The following is a 25,073-nucleotide window of genomic DNA, read 5'->3' on the forward strand; positions in this document are numbered from 1 at the left end:
AATCTACATTTGTAAGTTCATCTTTCACGACAAAGAGATTGCACTACAGTACTTTTATGAGATAAACTGAAAAATACTATTTCTTTTGTTTATCTTTTTTACAGTGCAAATATTTGTAATAAAAATAATAATATAAAGTGAGCACTGTATACTTTGTACTCTGTGTTGTAATAGAAATCAATAGATATGAAAATGTAGAAAAACATCCAAAATGTTTAATAAATTTCAATTGGTATTCTATTGTTTAGCTGTGCAATTAATCACAATTCATTTTTTTAATCACGATTAATTATTTTGAGTTAATCATGTGAGTTAACTGACAGCCTTAACATACCCATTTACATCTCTGTCTTGGGATGTGTTTATTCACATGAAAAAGAAAAAGATTCTCTAAAAAATATCCATATCCCTCTATCAAAATCTGAAGATGAAGAATATGCTGTTTGAAAGCACCTATGCTATTCATAGGCCAGGAAAATGCTGGTCTTCCCTTGCTTCTCAATAATGAAGCAGTAAGATTGTTTCACGGTAACAATAATAGCTGCTGTATCAAATTCAATCCAGTACTCTACATACAACAATAATTGACATCTGACTGTATTTGTGACCAATTATTATAGCCCTCCATCAAAGTATAGTAAAATTTCAAGGCTGCAGTAAAAATTAATCTGGCAATGAAACTGGCCTATAGTTTTCTCCTCCAACTACTGTTACACTGATGAATAAAAGTAATCAAATGTGACTTTGTGAGGATGTGATACTTACATAAAGCTTGCTGAAGGAAACATTTTAGGATAAAAAGTATTTAGAAGCCAGTTACTTAAAAGCAGATCTATTGACATCACTGTGTCATTAAACCCAACACTGAACGAGTGACATAGCAATATACATCTGTCTACAATGTTTTGAGAAAGCACGTGCCAGTGGACTGGTAATGAAATAAATCTTTCATCTGTGGGCTAGTGATTGAAAATCTGACTCAAGTCAATATTGACCAAAAGTCATGGTCATTGAATGGAAGATAGATTTTGGCCTACATGAAATCAGTTGGCAGTCTTATTTCAGGTCCTACTGGACCAGTGTCCACGATACAAAAGCCTCCACGCTATCTACCATCCTCTTTTGGCATCTCAGCAGAAAGCCCAAGAACTGAATAGGCCTAAAGAGTAAACATACTCCTATCTCTGGGCTCCCCATAAAAGGTAGAGACACATGGAGGGGGAGGGGCAGAGGGAGAAGGGATGGGCAGGGAATGTAAAGAGATGCTTCTTCTAAGTATGAAAGATTTATCTCCCCAAGCCAATCAACTAAATGCACTCAATAAAAATTATTAAAGCAAAGAGGGAAAAGAGCTGACTGAAAATATTTTTGGCGGAATCTTCATGTTACAGTGTCCTCAGAACAAGAGAATAGTTTCTGTCATTGTTATTTGTTGCCCTATTACTTGAATCTTTCTTAGGTTGCTTTCACATTGTCAGTTTTTGGAGCATGTGTCCAACCCATGCACCTACAGGAATAAGTAATATTTTTATGCACTCAAGTTTGCTTGAATAGCACTATGTAGTTCAGGAAATCCTTTTCTACCTCAGAACACAGAGAAGTCTGTTGGAAAAATATTTCTTTTGCTACATGCACTAATTATAGACAGAGAGGTCTAGCTGCCCACATATTTTCATGGTTAGTAGTGTGAAATATGCTCCAGAATATATGCTGTTTTGTGGGCTTGTATCACATCATGGCATATTACCATCTTTAACCTTCCATAACCATAGCATCTTTAAACTTCCATGACCAATGAAAAAAATTGGGTGTTTTATTTAAAACTGCCATGAGAAAATGAGAGACAGCTATTCTATGTGGTTGGAATTCATCTGTTTTATTAAGAAAAAACAGGTATGAGAGGTGTCTGAAACTCATGAGAAGGGAAACAATGGTCCACGCTTTTTGGTGTTGGTTTCTTCACTTTTAACTGACAGCATCATGCCATTATGTAATTTGATAATAGCTTTTTCAAAACAATTTTTGAATGTGCTTGTATGATATAATTTGAGCTGAGCAAATAATTTTTTGGTTTTGTGGCTGAACTGAAAAATCTTTTAAAAAATTGGATTTTGTTTTTTCTCACTGAAATAAAAAACCCAAACAATGTCAACTGGGTTGAATGAAACATTTTTAACATCATTTCAAAATGACATTCCCAAGAAAATGATTACTTTTGATGAGACTTTCTTTCTGCCGGAAATGCTATGACTAGTTGATCATAGTGACTGCTGCTGAATCATGGGGGTCATTCCTACCTAGGACTGAATATGTTGTCAATTTTTGCTGGCTGAAGAAGCAAGAAACTAGAACTGGATATCAAACCTGGGACTCCTGCATAACCATGCAGAACCTTACCATTCAGAAATAAGATTTGCTGGTAAAAATGTGATTATTTTTAGTTATATGAGCCTGCCTCTGCTAATTGCATTTTTAATTAATGGATTTTACAGCACATTTCTCATACAGTAGTGCAGATGAAAGTTTGTCAAATGTATAAGTTTGTTAGGTAGTTAGGAGAGTTAGTCAGATCCTGGGCCTAATACAATTTGCTGGGAAGTAGGTTAAAAGGGTTAACTACTATCGGTACATTGGGAAGGAGACCTTGGTGAATTGGCATGTCAGTAATTGACCAAATTGTCTTAGGCTTTAGCTTTTGATTGTTTTTTCTCTGTTGTGTTAGCAACATCAGAATTGCTAAACAATTGGCAAGAGTAATTATTCTGAAGAACTCAATCAAAAAATTTAAACATCACCTTCCTAGGACAGTGATTAAGTATAAGTACTATTTTCTATTGTGATTGTGTTATTTGATTCTGAAAATCTGGATGGTTATTGTATTGACCAATTTTCTAGTTTATGTTAACAAAATCATAGTTCAGTACTACTTTGCCTTCTTATATCTTAGCCAATTAGATGTTACTGTTAACGATAGTTAATAAAACTATAACATTAAATTCTCTTTTGAGTCCCTTTTCTTTAGTTAAGCAATCAAAAATCAAAGAATCCTAAGAAAGGTGGAAAAGGTAATCAGTTAAGCAGTTTGCTTAACTAAGGTTTTTTTATACACCCTGTCTTTATTAGAACAGACATGTAGACCTAAAAGATCCAGTAAGCTGTTCAAGATGTTCAAGAATTGTGAGGTTGAGTTAATCATCTATCAGTGACCAGGACATGGGTGAACATGCCCAGCAGTTAGAGCAAGAGTCAGCCCTAGTAGTTAGAGCAGGAGTCAAGCTTAGCAGTTTGAGCAGGAATTAGAGGCCAGATGCCAGAGCCAAGGGTCAGAGATGAAGTCAGGGATTGGAGTGAAGGTTCCCTGGAGTGAGGCAAGGCTGTAGCCAAGGCAGGAGCAGGACTAGAACAAGGCTGGAGCAAGGCTGAAAACAAGCAGACACAAAGGCTATTGGAAGCCATGGGTGAATGTTTTGAGCAGCCAGCACCCTGCTGCTGCTGCTGGTCTTAAGTGCAAATCTGCTGATGTCCTCAGGCAATCAGGCAGTTTAGCCAACCAGGCAACTCAATTGGGGCAAAGCAGCACTTGTTAGACTGCTTGTGGGATAAGCTAGCAGGTAAACAGACTAGCTGTGGGCCTTTAATTCTGTCACTGTATCATCTCACCATATCATCTTAGACAATTAATTTCATATAGATTTCTAAGCCCTGTGCATTAAGATAAGATGGTAATTGAAAGAAAAAATGTTACAATACTCAGATCTTATCGCAGAAAAGCCAAGGTAGAAGTCATGGGTGAGATCTTCAAAGCCCAAAAAGGAGTTAGGTGCTCACCTCCCATTGACTTTCAATGAGAAATGGGCTCTTAAGTCTCCTGCCTTTGAAAATCTTTGAGTTCTGTTTTCAACTGTATTTGGCTGAGCGAAGCCAAAGTACAACTCAATGACATTTCTCTCTATTTGTCCAGATGTAACATTTGTATTTGTAGCCCATTTCATGACTTTCATGCACGATTTGCATGCATGATTTATCCTTGTCATATAAAACAATAAATTTGTGTGCTAGGATCTGTAAAGCTGTATTTATTCATGCCATACATAAGCAAATAAACAAATAGTTTCTTCTAAGCTTATAGAAACTTTTTAATTTTAAGAATAACTGAAATGTACTAACATTAAGAAATTGAACGGTGCACCAACATTCAGTGGACTAGTATTAAATAGTGTTACAGTACATGAGAGCCTTAGAACGTTAACCCTAGTCCTTTAGTTCAAAAGGTTGCTTTTCTCACCTTTGGCCTCGTGAACATAAGCACAGCGTCAGAGAGATCCAAAGACTGGCCAATGGCATTTTCAGGTGATAAAATAGCAAGCAATGTCAGTCTCTTGTTGGCCGTCATCAATTAAAGATATGTTTTAATGCGCTTGAGCTTCGAAAAGCTGTGCTCACCTCTTGCAACTGTGCCCTGCAATATGAGCAGAATCCTCAAAGTTTTACGCACATTAGGAAAATTGTCCTCAGGTCTGCATCATAAATGAATTGGAGAACTTAGGGTGGAGAGTCCTTCCTGTATTGCAAAATGTAATGGATGTTGTCCAGTTCAACATAGAGGTCTTTATCATTGACGTCTGAACATTCCCCATGTGTCAGCATCTGGTGGAGGTCTGTACAATTGTTCAAGAGTGTTCCACTGCCTGCCAGCAGCTTACAAAGGTCATACAAAAACATCCATGTCTTTTTGTAGTGCTTCATTTATCCAAACTTTTCTTTGATGGACACGTGAGTAGTGTCAATGACCGAGCAAAAAAACTCCCTCTTTAATTTTTCTTCTCAGCTTCCTTTCACCTTATCTCTGCCCTCGTAACCAAACTGTCTCTTCTTCCAATGAATAAAAATTTTCTTGAAGATAGGCTCAACTTCTAAGTTTTCCACCATTTCTTCGACAGGAGTGATGGCCTCTTCAAATCTGTTGTCTCTGTAGGCCACAACAAAATCAAGATAGCTCTCATGAAAGTAGTAAGGGTCGCAATTTTTATTGACTGTGTTTGTAATGCCTTGCTTACAATGTTTACTTGGAACAGGATATTGTGCCAAACTACAATTGAGACCAGAAATTTGACGTCAGTGATCTGGTTTGCCAGGCTTTGCGCCTCATGTCAGATTCCATCCTCAGCTTTGCTCAACTGTGCCAGTTCCACTGGGCAGTTGTAAACCTCAGTCACTTGGTACCTCACTGGCCTTACGCTGTAAATGCGGCTCTCCCAGTAAGTGTCACTTAGCAGCTTCACGGTCAGATTTGTAACATTGTCTGTGAGGATCTTTGACCTGATAGTTGATGCTGAAAACAGGACATATCTCCTTTGAAGTACTCCAAAGAGAGGTACTGAATCTAAAGAAGATGCATCTGACACAACCAGGTTGAGGGAATGGCAGCTGCAAGGCACAAAGAAAGCTCTTGGATTCAGCGCAAGGATCCTGGCCTGGACGCAACTGTTTCTTCCCTTCAAGTCTGCACCACTGTCATAACCCTGGCCGCGGCAGTCCTGAAGCTTTATTTTATTCTCATTCAAAATGTTCATAAACAGTTCTGTTCGGCCTTTTCCAGTAGAGCTGTTCACAGACCAGAAACAGATAAGGCGTTCCTTTAGTTGGAAACAGCCATCCTTGTTGTCAATACATCTTACTGTAAATGACAGCTTTTCACTGTGACTAATATCGGAGATGCACTCCATTATTAAGACGTAGTACTTCGCTTTGCTAAGTCGCATCAATATGTTATCAAGCACCTTCCTTGCCATACGATCAATCAATTTGTTTTCAATTGTTTTGCTGCAGTAATGGTCCATAGCTTCTTTACGAACTACTCCATGTAGGTGCTCACGCATGACATTGTCATATTTCCCAAGAAGCTTTGCCAAACTGAGGAAATTACCCTTACGTTCAGTGAACAACTTATCCGATGAGCCCCAGAAAGCCAAATTATTGTTTGCAAGGACTAGGGTAATTGAGATCAGACGCTTGAGCACGTTCCTCCAATACAGGGTTTCTACATTAATAATGCACTGATTTTCTGCGTCTATGCATTTATTCAGCTTAAGCCTGGACTCGACCTCCATACATTTGGAGTAGGCCATAAAATGGCCACAAAATGACCTTTTACATTGCTTCTGAGCATCAATTAACTTATGCCAGTAATTGTACCCGGAAAGCCCAAGCAACGATTTGGCATTCTTGTCAAATATTTTGCAATAAAAGCAGAACACTTTGTCAGTTGATTTTAATTAAACTAGCCAACACCGACTCAGTTTCTCACCATTCTTGAGCACTATTTCACAGTGTGACTTTGAGAAGTGTTGCTTCTGCTCATATACTGGCAACGTCACATCCTCAATTTTGCCCTGTCTGTTCAAAATTGTACAATCAATATTGGCAGAGTTTAGGATTGCCGGCCATAAAGCAGGATATGATGTATCTATTGGTGGTGTGCTATTTTTCTCACTGCTGTTTCTGTCATCATGCGAGGCGGATTCTTCTATATTGTTTCTCCCCTTTTCATGTAAACCAGATTTTTCTTAGTCATTACTCCCCTTTTCATGTGAGCCACATTCTTCTTTATCATCACTCTCCTTTACACAGCCAGGAAAATTGGATGATTCTCCATCACTTTCCTCACATTTCCATTCCTTAACTTCAGGTAAATCTGTTAATTCCTTACTAATAGAATTTCCATCATTTAAGTTTCGCTGCTCAATTTCTTCTGCACTGGTACGATTGCTCCTACTTAAAGCCTGGTCTATGTTGTTCTGTTTCAGATATTTTCCTATCAAATTTGCCCCCTGCTTCAAACTAGATTTCAGTTGAGCTTTTCACTTCCTATACTGAGCTCTTAAAGGCTTCTTTGGGGGCATTTTTTATTTTCTATGGGGGGAAAACAGACTGTATTAGGGAGAGCAAAAGTCTATTATTCTGCAGTATTAGAAAGTCACCAAACATTATGCATTAAGGATGACAAAAGAAGCAACAGTATTTCTTTTATATTGTTGTGTAGATAGATATTTCTGGTATCTCATGAAATATGTCCTTTATCAGTCACTACTTACCCTCTTCAAGTCTTAAAACACAAGTACACTTTCACAATTATACAATAAAACAAGGTTCACAATATTGTTGCTGGGCTCTCACTTCACTTCATTTCATTCTTATATCTCACTGACTGACTGGTAACACCTCGTTCCTTATCTAACTGCGAGGGCATGGCTGACAACATTCTAGGACGTTCAAGGAAAATGTAGTTCTCAGAAAGTCTGGAAGGTTCCACGACTTTCTACTAAGGTCCAGAACATTCTAGGGGGTTATTGAAAAATGAATGTACACGGAATACCTGAAATATTTTACTTCAAACATTCTGTGTTCCCTTTTGTCACTAACAATGAAACCAGTGCCTGGAGCCTGGCACCCCTCAGTTGCCTGGGTTGCCTGCCCCTGAATCTGGCCCTGAACTAGACTGTGGACCCTACCTATAGCAGTAAATCTAGTCTCAGAGCCCAGCTTGAGCTGCAATGCTATGTCATAGGAATTTTAGTATAGAACCATTAAAAGAAACAAAAATGGGGGCGAAGCCGTAAAACTTATAAAATGTTCATGCATATATTAAAATATCAAGGCCCCAATACAGCAAAGCACATGAATAATTCCTTTCACTAAGCAGTTACTGCACATCCATGCAACCCAGCTGAAATCCACTGGACTACAAGAGTGAAATTGAGGGCAAGATTTCACCCATCACTTTTCTGAGGTACCTTGTACTGGTTACAGTAATGAAGGTTTTCCTTTATCTCAGTCGGTAGTGGCTTGTACATCGGGAGGAGAGAAAGCTGAGTTCCAGTCACTGTCACTGTGAAAATCTCTAAGTGACCATAGTTTTGCAGCTTGGTGATATCCATGAAGTTCCTATATGTTCACTGATTTAATATACTGATATTATTCATGTTGTTAAATACATACTACAAAATATAGAAAGGTGCACAATGTGATTGTATTAAAGAGCTGTAACTCCACTTACTTCAATGGAGTTTATCGACTGTGCTTGAAAGGTGAAATTAGTCCCTTAATTTTGTATGTCTGGAAGTGAGTCACTAACACTGAAACACATTTTTTTCCAGTTTAAGGGTACCCAGGTTGTTGGTTTGCCACCCTTAAGGAAAATCAGTGAAAGGAACAGTTTGATTTATGTTTTAGCTGTGTTTCTGGTTTCCCGCATTGCCAGCACAACCTGCAAAATTCCTTAGCAATTGCAGGCCAGTGAAATTGTGGAACAGCATCACTTGAACTGCTTGTTCGTACAGAATTGAATTAGCATGCATCATCCACACTGTGCATGGAATTATGGGCTTTGAGCCTTCCCCAGCATATTTCTTTTGAGCTTACCTTTTAAATTTCTTACACTCATGTAAGATACACCCTAGTTTGTGAGAGATAGCACACCTTTCTGTATTAGGCCTGGTCTACACTGCGGGGGGTGGGGGGTGGTGGTAATCGATCTAAGTTATGCAACTTCAACTATGTGAATAACCTGATCCTCTTGCTCTTATCCACCAGAACATTATTCCATTTGTCCCTATCACAGCCAACATACATAACAAACTCTCCCTCTATAACATATCATCTAATGTCCATAAAACCAGTTATCATATATTCTTTTCCCCCATATTTTTGTATATCTTTGTCTAACCTTACAATATGATCAGTTGCACATTATTTAGGGTTTCATTTTTGTCTAAGTACACAACTGTCCACTTATCACTCTTTCCATAATTTTACTCACACAAAATGTGAGGGCAATTGGTCTACCTGCATCAGTTCTCATAAGTAACTTGCCTGGTTTCCCTGTTGGTACTATCACCACATGTTTCCATTCCCCCACATGCTATTATATAATTTTAATAAAATTCTTAAACTCCCTTTGGGTAAGTTTTGAAGAATTATATTACATATGCTATCTTTACCTGGAGCTGTATTTTTGCTTTTATCTGTAGCTTTTTTGAGTCCTACATACTGAAATTTACATTTAGTACATTATCATCATTTCCCCAACCATTTAGGACCTCGCAATTTTTTTCAACAAATTTGCTTCCCCCCAAAAAAAATCATTACTAAAACTTTCTGGAATACTTATGCTTGGATTTCTGCTTTTCTTTTGTTTGAACTTATAACTTTATCCTCTTCAATAAGACTAGGAAATGCTCCATGTTGCATTCATTCTCCTAACTTGCCACTATACTTCTTCTAACTCTTTTTTTAGTCCTCTTAATAGATCTTTGTACCACTGCCTTCATCCAATCCTTGCTGTTCATTGTCATTTTAGCTTTTCTATATACCTTATTTCTTTTTTAAATTGCAAGTTCACATTCTTTGTTCCACGACAGAATTGCGTTTCTGATTTTAGGGCAATTCAATACCTTATGAATAGCTACTTTGGTTGCTGCCACCATTCCCTTCATTACATCATATTAAATTCCTCCATATTATCACTTGCACATTTGCTGTTCTAGCACTCACCACACTTACTCCTGAAGAGCTCCCAATCAGCCTTCTTAAAATTTCAAGTAGGAGTTCCTCCAGTTTTTCAACATCATCTTTTCCTTGGTACATAATACGTGTAGGGAAATGATCACTTTCCATTTCCTCTTCTTTGTAAATTTCCTAGCTACATTTACTTGCTATATTGTGGGTTTGTTTTTTTTTTGCAATTCCTTTTTAGTTAAACCTTGTTGGTGCTCTGTTATTTTGTATTACCAGATTGTGCTCATCAATAAACTATTCCAAACATTTAACATTTCTATCAGATTTCCCACTTCCTTATAACTTTATGGCTATTCAAATCTACACATATAGTATATGGACCTTTTACATCTTTAAATAGCTCTTTTAATTCCATGCTCTCCAAATCCTTTACAGGGTTGTAAACATTTATCAGTGGTTCTCAACCTGTGGCCCATGGGTCACTTCCGGCCCAATCAGCACACAGCTGCAGCCCATGTGACATCCTCAGGACCATACAGGTAATATATATTTTGTGTGGATGCGGCCCACATAACACATAGAGAGCTGCATATGTGTCCCACTGGCTCCTTAAAGAGGTATTTTTATTCATCATTGGAATGTCAATAGCAGTATGCTCGCAACTCAGTTTCCTTACATTCATTTCAACATAACTTAGATTTTCCTTTATAAATGTACAACCCCTCCCCTTCGTATTTCTCTATCATATCTGCCTATACGATATCCTGGGACTTTAAAAGACAACTTTTCCATTAACCACATTTCCTGTATACAGATAACATCAGGTTTGACCTCCATTTCAAAAATAGGCTTTTATAGTTCCTGACCACGTGCTTATTTTTTAGCACCATATGAGTTAAACCACAGCATTGTCCCCACCCAAAATTGCATGAATGCACTCTGTTAGATATGTTTCCACTGCTGTATTATACTCCTTATTCTTTCTATTCTCTTTCCTGTTTGTGAATTGCAGTTTATTACTACTACCATAAATGCTACAATTTTCTCTTTTTCTACAAGTAATATGTCTTCCCCTATTTCTCTTATAATATATATCTTTGTAAAACTATTTTGTAGAAACAGTACCTTCCCCTTACTGTTTTTACCTCCTTCCCCACTTGTCACATTGAATGTCTTTTAGCAGCTTCTGCATAAGATATCTCGTTGATAATTCTTGTTCTTTGTATCTCATTAGCCTGTTAGCAATCATGAATCCTCCATAAGCTGTACTATGCTTATCCCCACAGTGGCTATATTTTTAAGCTCTGCTTCTTCTACACAGTTTTCATACTAATGCTCCCCTCCACATTTGCCACACCTTCTTTTTCCTTTACACACATTTGCCACTGTGACGTGGATGCCAGCTCTGATCAAAACTGTAGGCTCTGAAAACTGACAAACTCACAGCTGAAAGTCAGGCCAATTCACTTGTATATTAGTATAGATCAAAGTGATTGTTAAATGTGTAAAAACACATTTAGTGTTTACACTTCATGAAAACTAATGGGATGTTACATGAATTGTTTTCACTTATCTGTATAATATCATCTATTATAATGTAATAGCAAATATTTACATTGTATGTACCCCTGTAACTAAATAACCTATCTAATGAGAAAGAAGACCTTTGCAATGCAAATGAAGAACTTTAGCAGGAAAATATTAAGTCTTGCATATTGGAAAGCAAGTGGTCATTGCATGTGATGATCAGAGATTCTAAATGTGCTCCTCTCTCTCTTCACCGATCAAAGAAAAAGACCACTTGGGTGGTATCCCTGTCATCTTGTTTTCTGTGAAAGGAAGCTATAAGTATGGATTCAGGGAAAGATCCTGCATCTCTGGATTGTTTGGATTCTAAGAAGGCAGGAGAACTGAACAAGAAGACAAGATCCCCAGAGTTACTCTGGGTAGCCCTGAGACACTTTTGGGAAACTGGCAGATTACTACATCTTTGCTACCATTTGGAATTATAGACTATGTCTCACCTGTACATATATTTTACCTGCTTTAACCTTTCAATAACTCTCATTTCTTTTTCTTAGCTAACAAACCTTTAATTAGTTTACTATAGAATTGGCTATAAGTGTTACCTTTGATGTGAGATCTAAGACACAACTCAACCTAGGTGAGTGACTGGTCTCTTGGGACTGGGAGTAACCTGGAATATTTGTGATTTTTAATGTATTTTTGATTTTGTCACATAGTCCAGCTTGCCTGGGTGGCAAGATAGACTGGTCTATCTAAGGGCACTGTCCATGGGTATGTTCCTGACCCTGCAGGGTCCTAGAGCTTGGGCTCCAGCCAAAGCCTGGAAGTCCACACACCCACACCCGCAATCCTGAGTCGGCTGGCATGGGCCAGCCATGGGTTTTTTCTTTGCTGTGTAGACATACTCTCTGACTATATTATAAGACTATTTTAGTATTTTGGGAGATCACATTTGGTACAGATCTAATTATAGAATCTGCCCTGCTTTTGACAGTCTGCCCTGAGGTAGGCACTCACGGTCATGAGCCATTCCAGACAGCATGACAGTCATATCTCCAAACTCTTAGTACTTATAATATCTCAAAGGGGACAGAATATATGGTTTAGTCCAAAACATCTGATATCTTAGCTTGACCCTGCCAGGTAAATTCCTTCCTTGAAATGTTATTTGCACAGCTGTGGGTGGTTTGCTCTCTCCCCCTCTCCTACTACTAAATTGTTTAGTGAATAACTCCTAGTTCTCACCTATACCTTTTAAAATTTCATCCTCAGTGATTTCCAGTGGGACTCCATACATTGCCCCACTTGTTTCCATCATAAATTTGAGTGGCTGGCAATCTACTTTTATTTTCCCCAGATTTTTAATGTTAAGCAGTTTTTCAGCCAGTTCTTTACCGGTGCACACCACCAACAAATCTCCACTCTAATCTTCTAGCTCTTGAGATATCCCCAACACTTTCCCTAATCCATTCAGCTATTTTCAGGGGATTAATGTCTCCTATCTTTAGTTCCTTACTCAGCAATTTGACAATTACAGTATTTTGGTTCTCCACCTACTTGTTGTTCTCTTTCAGCCTAGTTCTTCTTCCTCTAAGTCTAATATATCTGTTCTTTTCTCTAATTTGCACCCTTTCTTCATTCCGTGCTCCTTTCCCCTCATTTAGCAGAGTGGCCTATGTACTGTTCACTCTACTTTCCCTTCCAACTGACTCTCCCTCCCTCTAACTCAGGCCTCTCCAGGGCTCCACCAGCCCAGCCCCAGCAGCTCCGCCCAGGCAACCAGTGTCCCTCAAAGAGCAGCACCAACTGAGGTGAGCTGCTCCTGTTTGAATTGGCCAGATTTCAAGAGGCAGCCCCAGAAAGGCATGCAAAAAAGTCTCAAAGCAGGGAACTGCTTTGGTGTTACAGCTTCTATTGTTATCATATCATAATTGTTCACTGGTTAAGAGAGGTAATTGCAGAGATTAAATTTATACATATGCTATTACAGAAAGAGAAAATTCAATCAAATGGCTATTTTAAATTATTTATTTTGCTTACAATAAACTTACCAGGCCTGAGTTTCCCCTGTAATTGTTGACACCACTTACCTATATACTATAGCACTATCTTGATTATAGCTGCTGCTATAAGTAACAAGTAATAACATCAATCATTGCAGGACAAACAGAACTCTAAATTTGGTTTTTGATAGGTCACTTTTAATGTATTTATAAGAGTAATTATGTGTTCAGTTAATTATTTAGTTCTTGGTCAGCCTTTTCATTTAGGTCAGTGTACAGGGTTCAGTATGGCGCATCTCACTCTGGGCTGACTCAGGACCAAACCTGGATCTGTCACGTAGATCTCTCAGTTTCTCTATCTCAGGCTGTTCTGGGTTCTTTCTTCCTCTCTGCTCTCCAGCTCCAGCTTCAGCTTTTCTTGTACTTTCTTCTGCCTCACACATCTCCCTATTGAGTAAGACACCAGCCAGAACAGTTCTTCACTGTTCCTCACTACTCTGCTCCATTTCAGTCTGGGGTTCTTCTTCCTTTTTCAGCAGTGCCATCCATTGTAACTGCAGCTCAAACTAAGGTGCATATCTTTTCACTTTAACTCTTACAGAATCTGTTCAAATTCCCTTTGTGTATCCAGTTCATGGCCCTGCCTTTCTAGCTTCTTCTTTCCACAGACATACTGGCTGCTTTATTTCACAAAACTATTTCACTAAACTCATGAGATCTGATCACAGCTTATCAAAGGTGATGAAATGCTTTTCTCTTTCCCTACAAGATATTCTATTCTATTCAGCTCTGATACTGTTCTTCTATTATCACCCTAGTATCTGAGTGCCTTCCGGTAGTGCATCAAGCTATGTGACTACACATCTGTCACATGTGTTGGCTGGTCACTTATTTAGACCTGTGTGAATTTTTTTCAGCAAATAGTAAATTCACTGAAAAATGCATTTTTCATGGACCAAACACAAATTCATCAAATAGTTTCAGTCTTTTTTTTTTCAGGACTGAGGTTCCAGTCACAAAATGGCTGGAGGAGGAGGAGGTGGTGGAGCTGATGCATCCCTTTATAAGCTTTAGCCCGATGATTAGGGCACTCACCTGGGAGATAAGTTCCTGAGAGATTGCATTCACCAGTCTCAGACCGGCCCCTGGGAAAATTCTCTGTCCCGCACAGGTGAGATTTCTATTGTGTCAGTGATGAATCCTGGTCATGTGCCACCTGTGGCATGGTGTCCATATGCTAAGAAGAAGTGGAGCACAGTGGCCAAACATGCTCTTCATCCAGGAGCTTTAGGAGGTCTTTTAGATACTCTGGCCCTGGCCAGCATCTTGAAGACCTTGAGGATTGAGACCTTGAACGTGATTTAAAATTCTAGGGAAAGCAGATGTTGAAAAGGACTGGAGAGAGAATTAATCCTTGTGGGACTCCACAAGTGAGGGGTCTAGTGGTAGAGATGCAGTTGTCATCACTGTTTGGTGGATGCATCCCATGAGGAAAGACTCAACCATTTCAGCACATTTTCCTACCCTTGCCACCTTTTAGGCAAGACAGCAATATCTTATGGTCAGCAGTGCTGAATGATTCAGAGAAGTCCAGGAAGATAAGAAAGCATGTCTGTGTTCTACCCATTGAAAGAAGGAGATCATCCCTCAGTTTCAGTTCCATGTCCTGGTATGAAGTTGTGTCAGTTAGATGAGCTTGTAGCTGGCCTTCTTTGTGAGCTAGCTCAGGAATGGAAGGTTTGACCCTGGGGGTAGTTGGCTAAGACTGATGTATCTTGGGTAGGTTTCTTCAGTGTTAGTAGGATCACTGCATGTTTGAAGTAGAAAGGGAAGATTCCTTCTTTGAATGATGCATTGGCTATTTTGGTCAGTGGCACCAGTTCATGACTCTGTTTCACAAGCCAAGGAAGAACATGAACAGAATCACAAGTCTTGGGTTAAGATGACTGTGGTGTCCAGAACTTCTTGATCAGTGCACATAATGAACTCTGGGAATGCAGGTGGATTGTTGGCTGGGTATAGGTGGAGTGAACCCATGCCGTTAGAGAAGGTTTCCCAAATGTGTGTGATTTTTTTCAGTGAGGTAGGCTGATGGTTCCTAGTTGAGCTTGGGTCTCAGTTTAGATGTAGGTTGTAGGCATTCAGAATTGATGAAGTTGTTTACTATCCTGGATTGCTCCTAGGAGCAACGTTTAGTAGCTTCAATGAAACCTGATAGGAAAGTTCTTTGGACCTGTAATATAACCTCAATATAGGCGTTGAGGAATTTGTTATGTATCATCCTGTCTGTATCAGCTTCTGTTTTCCACCATCAACACTCTACAGTCCATCCCTCTCTCTTCATCTGATGCCAGGTGTCAGAAAACCAGGGAAATCTCTGTGGGTGACAGGGAGAAAGGGACCATTTAGGGGCCAGTGCATCAATGGTTGAAGCTAGTGTATAATGATAATGAATCCCTAGATCTTCAGCACCTCATCCTGTGGGTGGGGTGCTGTTTTCCTTTTGGTTGATCTCCTTCTGTGAATAGATAGAGGGTAGACATGCGTTCTTATCCTCCTGGACTTCTCTATGTCATTCAAAATTGCTGACCATAAAATATTGCTGTCTACATAAGAGGCAACCTTTGGCAAGTGGCCTGTCAGGGAAATCCGCTGGCAGGCCTGGACGGTTTGTTTACCTGCAGTGTCCACAGGTTCAGCCGATTGCAGCTTCCACTGGCCAGGGTTTGCTGTTCCAGGCCAATGGGGGCTGCGGGAAGCATTGCGGGCCAAGGGATGTGCTGGCCACCACTTCCCACAGCCTCCAATGGCCTGGAACACTGAACCCCAGCCAGTGGGAGCTGCAATCAGCCGAACCTGCAGATGCTGCAGGTAAACAAACTGACCTGGCCCGCCAGCACATTTCCCTGATGGGCCGCATGCCAAAGGTTGCTGATCCCTGCTCTAGATTATTACAAAAGCATATGACATTTTTCAATAATAATATAATTTCTTTAATGAACATTTGCAAAATGCAGTGCAAGTCCAGTGCATCTTAATTACTGTGAATAAACATAGAATGCCAAGCTGTTGCACAAGAGACCACTACATTTCGTAATTACATTCCATCTACTGCACGTATCATTGTCCTTGGGCAGGGATGTATTATGGGAAAGTTTTTGGGTTCCCAGGAAGGGACCACTATGAAAGGTGGTGGTAGAAAGAGATGCTCTATGGGAACAAGCCATGACACTATGAGGGAGTTGAAGGCTATAGGAATTGACACGCAGGTAGAGAAGTTGGCTCTGATGCCAAAACTGGTAAGGAGAAAAGTAATAGTAAAGTCATCCAAACAAGGGTACATAAGAAAAGGAAAAGGGACCTGCTGGAAAGGTTGTGTGTGTCTATCCCTGGGTAAAATGAAGAGAGATCAAAAAAGAGAGGGAGAAAGGAAGGAAAACATTTGGCTAGGGAAGGCCAAGGTGTGTTTAAGAAAAGTAGGGAGGGATATATCATAGGGTAGCTGGCCCTTTGAAAAGGTCAGAGGTACAGCCTGCCACTGACAGGCTCTGCAAGGAGGTTGAGCCAGCCCAGGTCCACCTGGGGATAGGTAACTGCCTAGATAAGTGGCAGGCAGTTAATTAAATGAGGCGGCATCTGGGCTGAATAAAAGACTTATGACAGCTCAGTTGGAGTAGAGTCTGGAAGAGGAAGAAAGCTCTGGAGGAGGGGAGTTTCCAGAGAGTCTGAACTAGGCAGAAGCTGTACTCTTAATGGGAGATGTTGGGATGAATGACCCTGTTAGATTCCCACTGGAATGGATCAAGTATGACTATGCTTGGCTGAATAAGATGCTTAAGGAAGTGGAAGTTTGAGAGATTTTCAGTGGAATACTTCCAGTCCCTCGAGAAAGAGGGTAAAGGTGTGACAAGATAACGAAGATCAACAGATGGTTCAATGGTTGGTGCTATGAGGAAGGTTGGGAGGATCAACCATTGGGAGGCACGTACTGAAAGAAAACTCCTCTCAACTGATGGACTCCACTTGAGTATCTGGCCTTATTAATCTTCTGGGATCAAGGCTGGCATGATTGATAAGAAGGGCTTTAAACTAGGAGATGGGTGGAGACAGTCAGGAGAGCCAAGTGAAATCTCCATGCCTAGCTTCAATACACAGGAGCAGGAAAATCAGGTAAATGAAGATATAGTAAGGGATAATGAAACATTGCAAGGTAGAAAACTCGATGAAGGCCAATGGAAACTACTGAAATCCTTGTACTCAAATGCAAGGAGGATAAAATGGAGAACTAGAACTAGTGGTGCAGGAAGTCAAACTGGATATTTTAGGGATTAGAGCAATGTGGTGGAATAGTACGCATGACTGCAATACAGGTATTGAAGGGTAGATGCTGTTTAGGAGAGATAGAAATAAACAGTGCCGCCCAGCGGATTCAGGGGGCCTGGGGCAAAGCAATTTCGGGGGCTCCTTCCATAAAAAAAGTTAGTTTTGCCACCCAAGCAGCGAAGAAAAAGAAAAGAAGAACCCAAGTTGTGTGGCCAAAGAAAGAAGAGGACAGGAGGTCCCGCTGCCGAATTGCCGGGCGGCCCTGGAAATAAAGGTAAAGGTAATGGTGTATGTTGTACATCAATTCAGTGATAAAAGGTAAAGAAATACAAAATGACAGTATGGACAAAACAAAATCTATTTGGGTCAAAATCACTTTGGGGAAGGACTGTAAAACACATTCTGTTGGGATAGTGTTAGATGTCTGCCATAGACCCCTAGGGTCAGATTTGGATAGGGATAGTGATCTCTTCAATATTATTCCAGAAATAAATACTAGTGGGAATTGTGTCATAATGGTAGACTTTAACTTCCCAGATATAGATTGGAGAATGAATGCTGCTAATACTGGGTCCAGTTATTCCTGGATGTGATAGAGTTTTCTTTATCAAATCATCAAGAACCAACAAGAGGGGATGCCACTTTAGACTTTGTTTTCACAAGTTGTGAGGACATCCTAGAAGAGCTGGTCATAGGAAATAGCCATGGATCAAGTTATCATGAGCTGATTCAGTTTAAATTAAAAGAAGGATAATCAAAAGCAGGTCGACAATTATGATTTTTTATTTCAAATGGGCAGACACTGGGAAATTAAGGGAATTAACTGGATTGAAGAGCTCAAGGACTTAAGTGTGGAGGAAACTTGGAATATCTTCAAATCAACTTTTCAAAAACTCTGAAATTTGCATCCCAAGAAAGAGGAAAAAACTTGTAGGGAAAGGTTCCAGTCCAAGCTGGATGAATAAGCACCTCAAAAAGGTTATTAGGAGAAATCAGAGAGCCTACAGGGAATGAGAAAAGGAACTGATCAACAGAGAGATTAGAAAATCTGGAATAAAGTGAGTATTGCTAAAAAGCAAACTGAATTAGCTCTTGCGAAGGAAGTTTTAAAGTAAGTAATAGACTTTTTATTTATACGTATAACCCTTCTGCCAGGTGGAGCCAGCAGCAACCTGGGCTGGTATCTAGTGGTTCCTTTCCATCAATACAATACAGAACCGGCTTGAGCCCCCACCCAGTAACCTGGGAAAATGACACACCACCCCTGGGCACCTCTGGGAGGCAATACTTTCCCACTCCCAAGCACAGAGTCTGAGTGTAGAAAAGAAATGTTTAATAAAAGAAGGAAAGTAACTCAGCATTAATTTGGGAAAACACCACAAACAGGGTTCATAAACATAAGCCATGAGTAAAAGACCCACTTCCAAGTAGGTTAGGCAGTGTCCTTTTCCCCTCTTAAGTCCAGCAACCCCAAAGCCCCTTTCATGTGTCGGCCCTTCGCTGCACCCCACTCACAGTTGCTGTCCTTGGTCAGTGCAAACCCAGAGTTCAGAGGTGCATCTGCAGAGTTCACCTCCTTCACCCTGCCCCGGGTGGGGTAAAGAGAGACTTTACTCACTTCGCTGCTCGGGGACTCATTTGCCACCCCTGTCTGCCAGCCACCCTGCAGGCCGCTCACCAGCTGCTCCTGCTGGCCACCTGCTCACCACGGTTGCTGCGCCTCTCTACCAGCCGCTCTGCTGGCCGCTTGTCACGCCTCTCTGCCTCACCAACCACGCGTTCACCAGCTGACTGTCAGTCACCTTCTGCTGCCACCTGCCTCTCTGCTGTGAGATATATTATAACAGCTTTCTATAAGTCTTTTAACGGGTGTCCTTTGATGCAGTCATCGTCTAACGTCTCTATTTGCTGTATTATTGAAGTTCTTATTAATTAGAAGAATGATGTCATTTTCATTTTCTTGCTGCTCTTGTTGCTGTACTATATCATTTCTTCTTTCAGCTAAGTCTGGTGTTGCAGGTAACAATTGCAAATGTCTCTGATTTTGTCTATACATTTGACCACTATTAAACCTGATATCATAGGACTGAAGTGCTACCTCTTATGTTACAAAAAGAAAAGGAGTACTTGTGGCACCTTAGAGACTAACCAATTTATTTGAGCATGAGCTTTTGTGAGCTACAGCTCACTTCATCGGATGAAGTAGCTCACGAAAGCTCATGCTCAAATAAATTGGTTAGTCTCTAAGGTGCCACAAGTACTCCTTTTCTTTTTGCGAATACAGACTAACACGGCTGTTACTCTGAAACCTGTCTTATGTTACAGTGGTTTTCGGAGCCCAGTTTTTACCATTATAGATATGTACTCTGTCATTTGGTTTCAAATAAGGTAGCTTATGTGATTATCATAATAATTTTTTGATACAAACTCGACTGTGAAATTGAGGTCCATTATCAGTCGTTACTGAATTGGGAATGCCATGGCTTGCAAAAATTGATTAAATTTTATTCATGTCTTATTTGACTCATGTGTTTTCAAATATAGATATTTCAAGAAAATGTGAAAAATAATCAAGAACTGTAACATATACATGTATTTTATATTCTACAAGGTCAAAACCTACTTTACACCACATTCTTAAGTTTTCTTGAATAAATATCATAGGTTGTTTAGACTGAGCATTTCAATATTTTTGCTATATATTTTTGCATTTGTATATTTTGCTATATTTTTGCTATATGTCATATTCTTTCATATAATCCTCTATGTTTTGGTTCATTTGTGGCCAATGCAGTACCTCTCTTACTCTACTTTTACATTTTTCTATGCCTAAATGTCCGTCATGTATATGTTTCAACTTCTCTGCTGTTAACCCTAACAAAATTACTACTCTATTACCTTTAAACAGAATTCCTTCAATTACTGACAAGTCTTGAATAAATTGATTACAAGATCAGTATCATTTTTTAATTATATCCTTTTTCAATAGGGTTTTTAAATTTTTAAATTCTCATCCTCTCTGGATGTCTTTCAATTTCTTTCCATTCTTTCTGATATAGAAAACAATTTTAAGTACTCTACACATCCCACATCATCTTTTTCAGTTACATTGATTACATCATAAGCTCCAGAAAGAGTATCAGCAACAATTAATGTTTTGCCTGGCTGATATTCTAATTTTAAATCATATAAATACAATTGAAAAATATTTTTTGTAACTGAGGTGGCATGTCTATAGTATTCCTTTTTGAAATATTAACTAATGGTTTATGATCTGTTCTTTCAGTTCAGGTCTTTCATATATAAATATGTGAAATTTTTTGCATGCAAAAACCAGTGCCTAAAACTCTTTTTCTATTTGAGCATACTGTCATTCGATTTTTGACATAGCTCTAGATTCATAAGCAACTGGTTTTCACAGATCACCATACTTTTGAAATAAGAACTGCTCCGAGGCCTTGTTTGGATGCATCTAAAGACAATTTTGTAAGTCTTTTGCTATCAAATAGTTTTAATATAGGAGCGTAAACTGTTTACATTCTTGTTTTTGTTGACAGTCCCATTTCCAATTATTATGTTTACAAAGTAAAGCCCTTAAATGTATTGTTTCTTTTCTGCTTGGTTAGTTACGTATCTTCCTACAAAATGAATCATACCCAAACATTTCTGTAATGACTCTTTATCTTTGGGTAGGCAATATTATCAATGGCTTATATTCATTGTGGATCAATGTGATCCCTGACTGGTCAGTTTTTCTCCAAGAAATGTTAATTTTTGCACTCTAAATTTACAATAATTTTTGTTCAGCTTCAATCTGTTTCTTTTCTTTAGACAATGCTTTAGTTAATCTTATATCATGCTCTTCTAAAGCTCATCTCCATATCATAAAATCATCTATGCACAATTGTGTGCCATCTATATTTTCAAAAATCTTTTGAATTGCTCTGTGAAATACCTCTGGAGCAAAACATAATTCAAAAGGTAATTTTTTAAATCAGTAACTTCCAAAAGGTGTTTTAAACGTACACAGCAATTGACTTTTTTGCTCCAATGGTATTTGCCAAAATCCATTCAAAGCATCTAAAGAAGAAAAGTATTTTGCTCCTGTCATTTGTTCAAATATTTCTTCCCTAGTAGGTATTTTAAAATGTTCCCTTTTAACATACTTATTTAAGTCTTTTGGATCTAAACATAAATGTAACTATTCATCTTGCTTTTCTAATATTACTAATGAATTCATCCACTCAGTCGGTTCTTCCACTCTTTTAATTATATCTAATTAATCAACCTTCCAAAATTATTTTGTATCCTAAAGCTTAGGATATTTTTCTAGTTGCATGTATAACTGGTTTCTTTGTTTCATTTAACTCTATTTTACACATTGTATCCAATTTACCAATGCCATTGAATAATTCTTATGTTCTATTTCATGTGTTTCATAATCCTGAATAGTCTAAATTCTACCAATTAGATTTAGTGCTAAACATGCTTCTAAACCTAAAATTGCAATACCTTGTCCCCTTAACTACTACAAATCTTATATCTTCTAAATTATTTTAAAATGTGATCTGTAATTCACAAATACCCATAACAGAATTTTTTTCAGCACTATAAGATTATAAATTAACATGCATTTGTTCTCTAAATACAAGTTTTACTTTTAGATTTGTTCCCCCGGAAATTACATTAGCTTGTGTACCTGTATCTAGTACATACAAAATAAACGTTCCATTAGTAGAAAGTATAACTGTCCTATCCTCCTTGCAGTTTATGTAGTCACTGTTTCAAAATATCCAGAAACAATGTTTCTTCATCTGTAATGTCAGCTCTGTACTCCTTATTCGGTATCTTCTCTGAGACTTTTGAATTTTGAATTAAATATTTATTTCTAAGTTTTTTCAGACTTTTCTATTTACAAACTTTTGTGAAATGATTCTGTTTCTTTCAGATATGACCGGTTGCTAGACATTGTTTAGGTTGGTACTTCCTTCCATATCTAGAACAATCTTTAATACTTTCACTTTCTTTTCCTCCATAGACTTGTTTGTTTTTTTACTTATTTCTTATTTTTTACTTTTTCTCCCAGGTCCGAGTGGCACATCAGTTTGTTTTTCTTCTAAAATGTGCAACTGTTGATTAAGTTCAGCAGTTTGGCAAATTCTCACTGTTTTTTCCAGATTTAGATCCTGCTCTTCTAACAGTCTTTTTCTTACGCTAATATCTTTTATACCCATCACAATTTCATCTCTTAGCATTGACTCAGATAGATTATGGAAATTACATGTCTGACTTTTTATCTTTAGATCTATTAACATGATTCAAAGTCTCTTCCTCCATTTGATTACTTGAGTGAAACTGAAATCTTTCAAATGTTTCATTTCTTTTTGGTAAATAGCATTCCTCAATTTTTTTTAAGATAAACTTGTAGCTCATTTTCTAGCATTAAGCTCATATGAATTAAATAACCAAATTGCTTCATTATCTGCAATATTCAAAAAGATGGCAACCTTTTGTTCATTTTCCTTAAGAGTAGATCCCAATGCCCTCAAAAAGAAAAGAAATTCTTCTTTAAACTTTTTTCCAATTTTCTACAGCATTTCCTGATATTTTTAGAAATGTGGGAACTCTTAATTGATCCATCTAATTTCATTCAAAATTGTTTTTCACTGCTGAGTAACTTTTACCTCACTTTTTAAAATAACTTCTGCTGGTTTTTTACTACTTTCTTCACTCCTAGTGTCATGTATTTGTTTTTTATTCAAGTAATCCACTACTCTTAATAATAATTCATTGCTAGTAACTCAACAACAGTCTTTATGAGATACCTAGTTAACATATATACAGAATCTCTTAACTCAGGTCAATCTGTCAGTCTAACCTTTTACTCACTGTATGCGCACACTGTCAGCTCCCACACCCTGGAGATTCTATCAGTTCCCTTAAAGCCACAGTAACACCACACTTGTGATGGTTGGGAGCAGGGCTCACTTCCAATTTACGCATTATGTTCCTAAAGCTCATGCATCAGGGTTTCAGCCAACCACCTGCAGGGGTCAGGAAGGGATTTCCCTCTCCCACCCCCTACAGCTGGAGATGGGACATTGGGGAGAGTGGGCCAGAGCTGTGAGGTGGCACTGAGCTTTCTCTTTCAGATGCTTGGCTGGCTGATTCTTGCTCACATAGTCAGGGTCTAACTGATTGCCATATGTGGAGTCGGTAAGGAATTTTTCTCCCAGGTCCGACTGGCAATTTTTGCCTTCCCTGCAGCATGTGGGTGTGAATGTAGGTTACCTGCCAGGATTAGCTGGGTATAGCTCATTTAAATTTGGTGCACCTCTGCCTCTCCTGTTTTCTGCCTGTGGAATGTAATAGTTTAGTCTCTTATGTGCCTCATTTGCTTTGGTCTCATTTCCCTTGTAGGTTTTAGTGTGTGGGTCGGGTTGGTGGGCTTTGATATACTGGAGGTCAGATTAGGTGATCGAGTGGTCCCTTCTGGCCTTAAACTCTATGACTCCTAAAGGAGGGGAGCCCAAGCTAAGCAGAAACTATGTTCCTGGAGCAGGGGAGCCCGAGCTGAACAGAAGCTGCGCTGCTAGGATGGGAAAACTAGAAGGAGCCTGGACCAAGGTAAATAGTGGATGCAGGTGATGGCAAACAGATTGAGTCTCTCACAGAAGGAAGCAGAGATAAATGGTTTTCTTTGTACTTTGTGTGGGTTTTCTGTTAAATAAATGATACTCTCAGTGGAAGGTGCTCCTTAATACATGAAGCTTAATTATACTCCAGGCTGCAGGGAAATTGATCCAGATCTCTTCAGATGCACCACATCCAGCTACAGGGGCACATACAGAGGACAGGCCTGCACTACAAGGTATGAAAATGTTAACTTTCTTATTCTTTTTTGACATCTTGAATACCACCATGGATCACATTGATGGATATTTCAGCATCTCTGTAAGACAATTCTTTTCAAACCTTACCTTTAAATCCTGCTGCATATACTTACTTCAGGTAGCCTTAAAACAGCTTTATTTTGAATGTTTTGTTTACAGATTTTTAAAAAAAAACAGCTATTTTTGTCAATCAGCATTTCTTCTGATTTTCTCAAATATGACATTTGAATTCATACATTTTCTCTTAAATTTTGGTTTTACAATTGATGTTAAAAACAAAACAAAAGAGGAAAACCGTAGTCCTCTCACACTGATTTAGGAGTGAGTAAACTTTTAACTAAAACTCTTCCCCATACTGTTCCTACCTTACACACCCAACCCACTCAGATCCAGTGGCTCTGTAGGCACTGTGGTATAGAATTAGTTCTTGATTCAGAACCTAAGTATTTGCTGAAGTTCCACTGACTGACATGCTTAAACTGGAGAATGTGCTAATAAGCTTTCCTGAGCAGGGATGGGCTTAAGCATATGCTTTGTTGAACTGGGGCCCTAGTGTTATGGGGATGAAGATTTAAAAGCCCTCTTCCCTTCTTTCAAGTATCAGAACTGGAGTCTTCCTAGCAAAAGGAGGTGAGCTAACTACTGTGCTAGCTTGTGGACTACAACACCAAGGCAGCATGGTATGCTGGCTAGGGGATATGTCTAGTCCCGAGGAGAGCTAGCATGTGTCAGTATCCTGGAGGGGGAGATTTTCAAATTATTGAAATTTAGTGGGAGTTAGGCACCTGACTGCTATTGGTGCCTTCGAAAA

This window comes from Lepidochelys olivacea, assembly GCF_965140295.1.
Source record: "Lepidochelys olivacea isolate rLepOli2 genome assembly, chromosome: 1".
NCBI lineage: Eukaryota > Metazoa > Chordata > Testudines > Cheloniidae > Lepidochelys > Lepidochelys olivacea.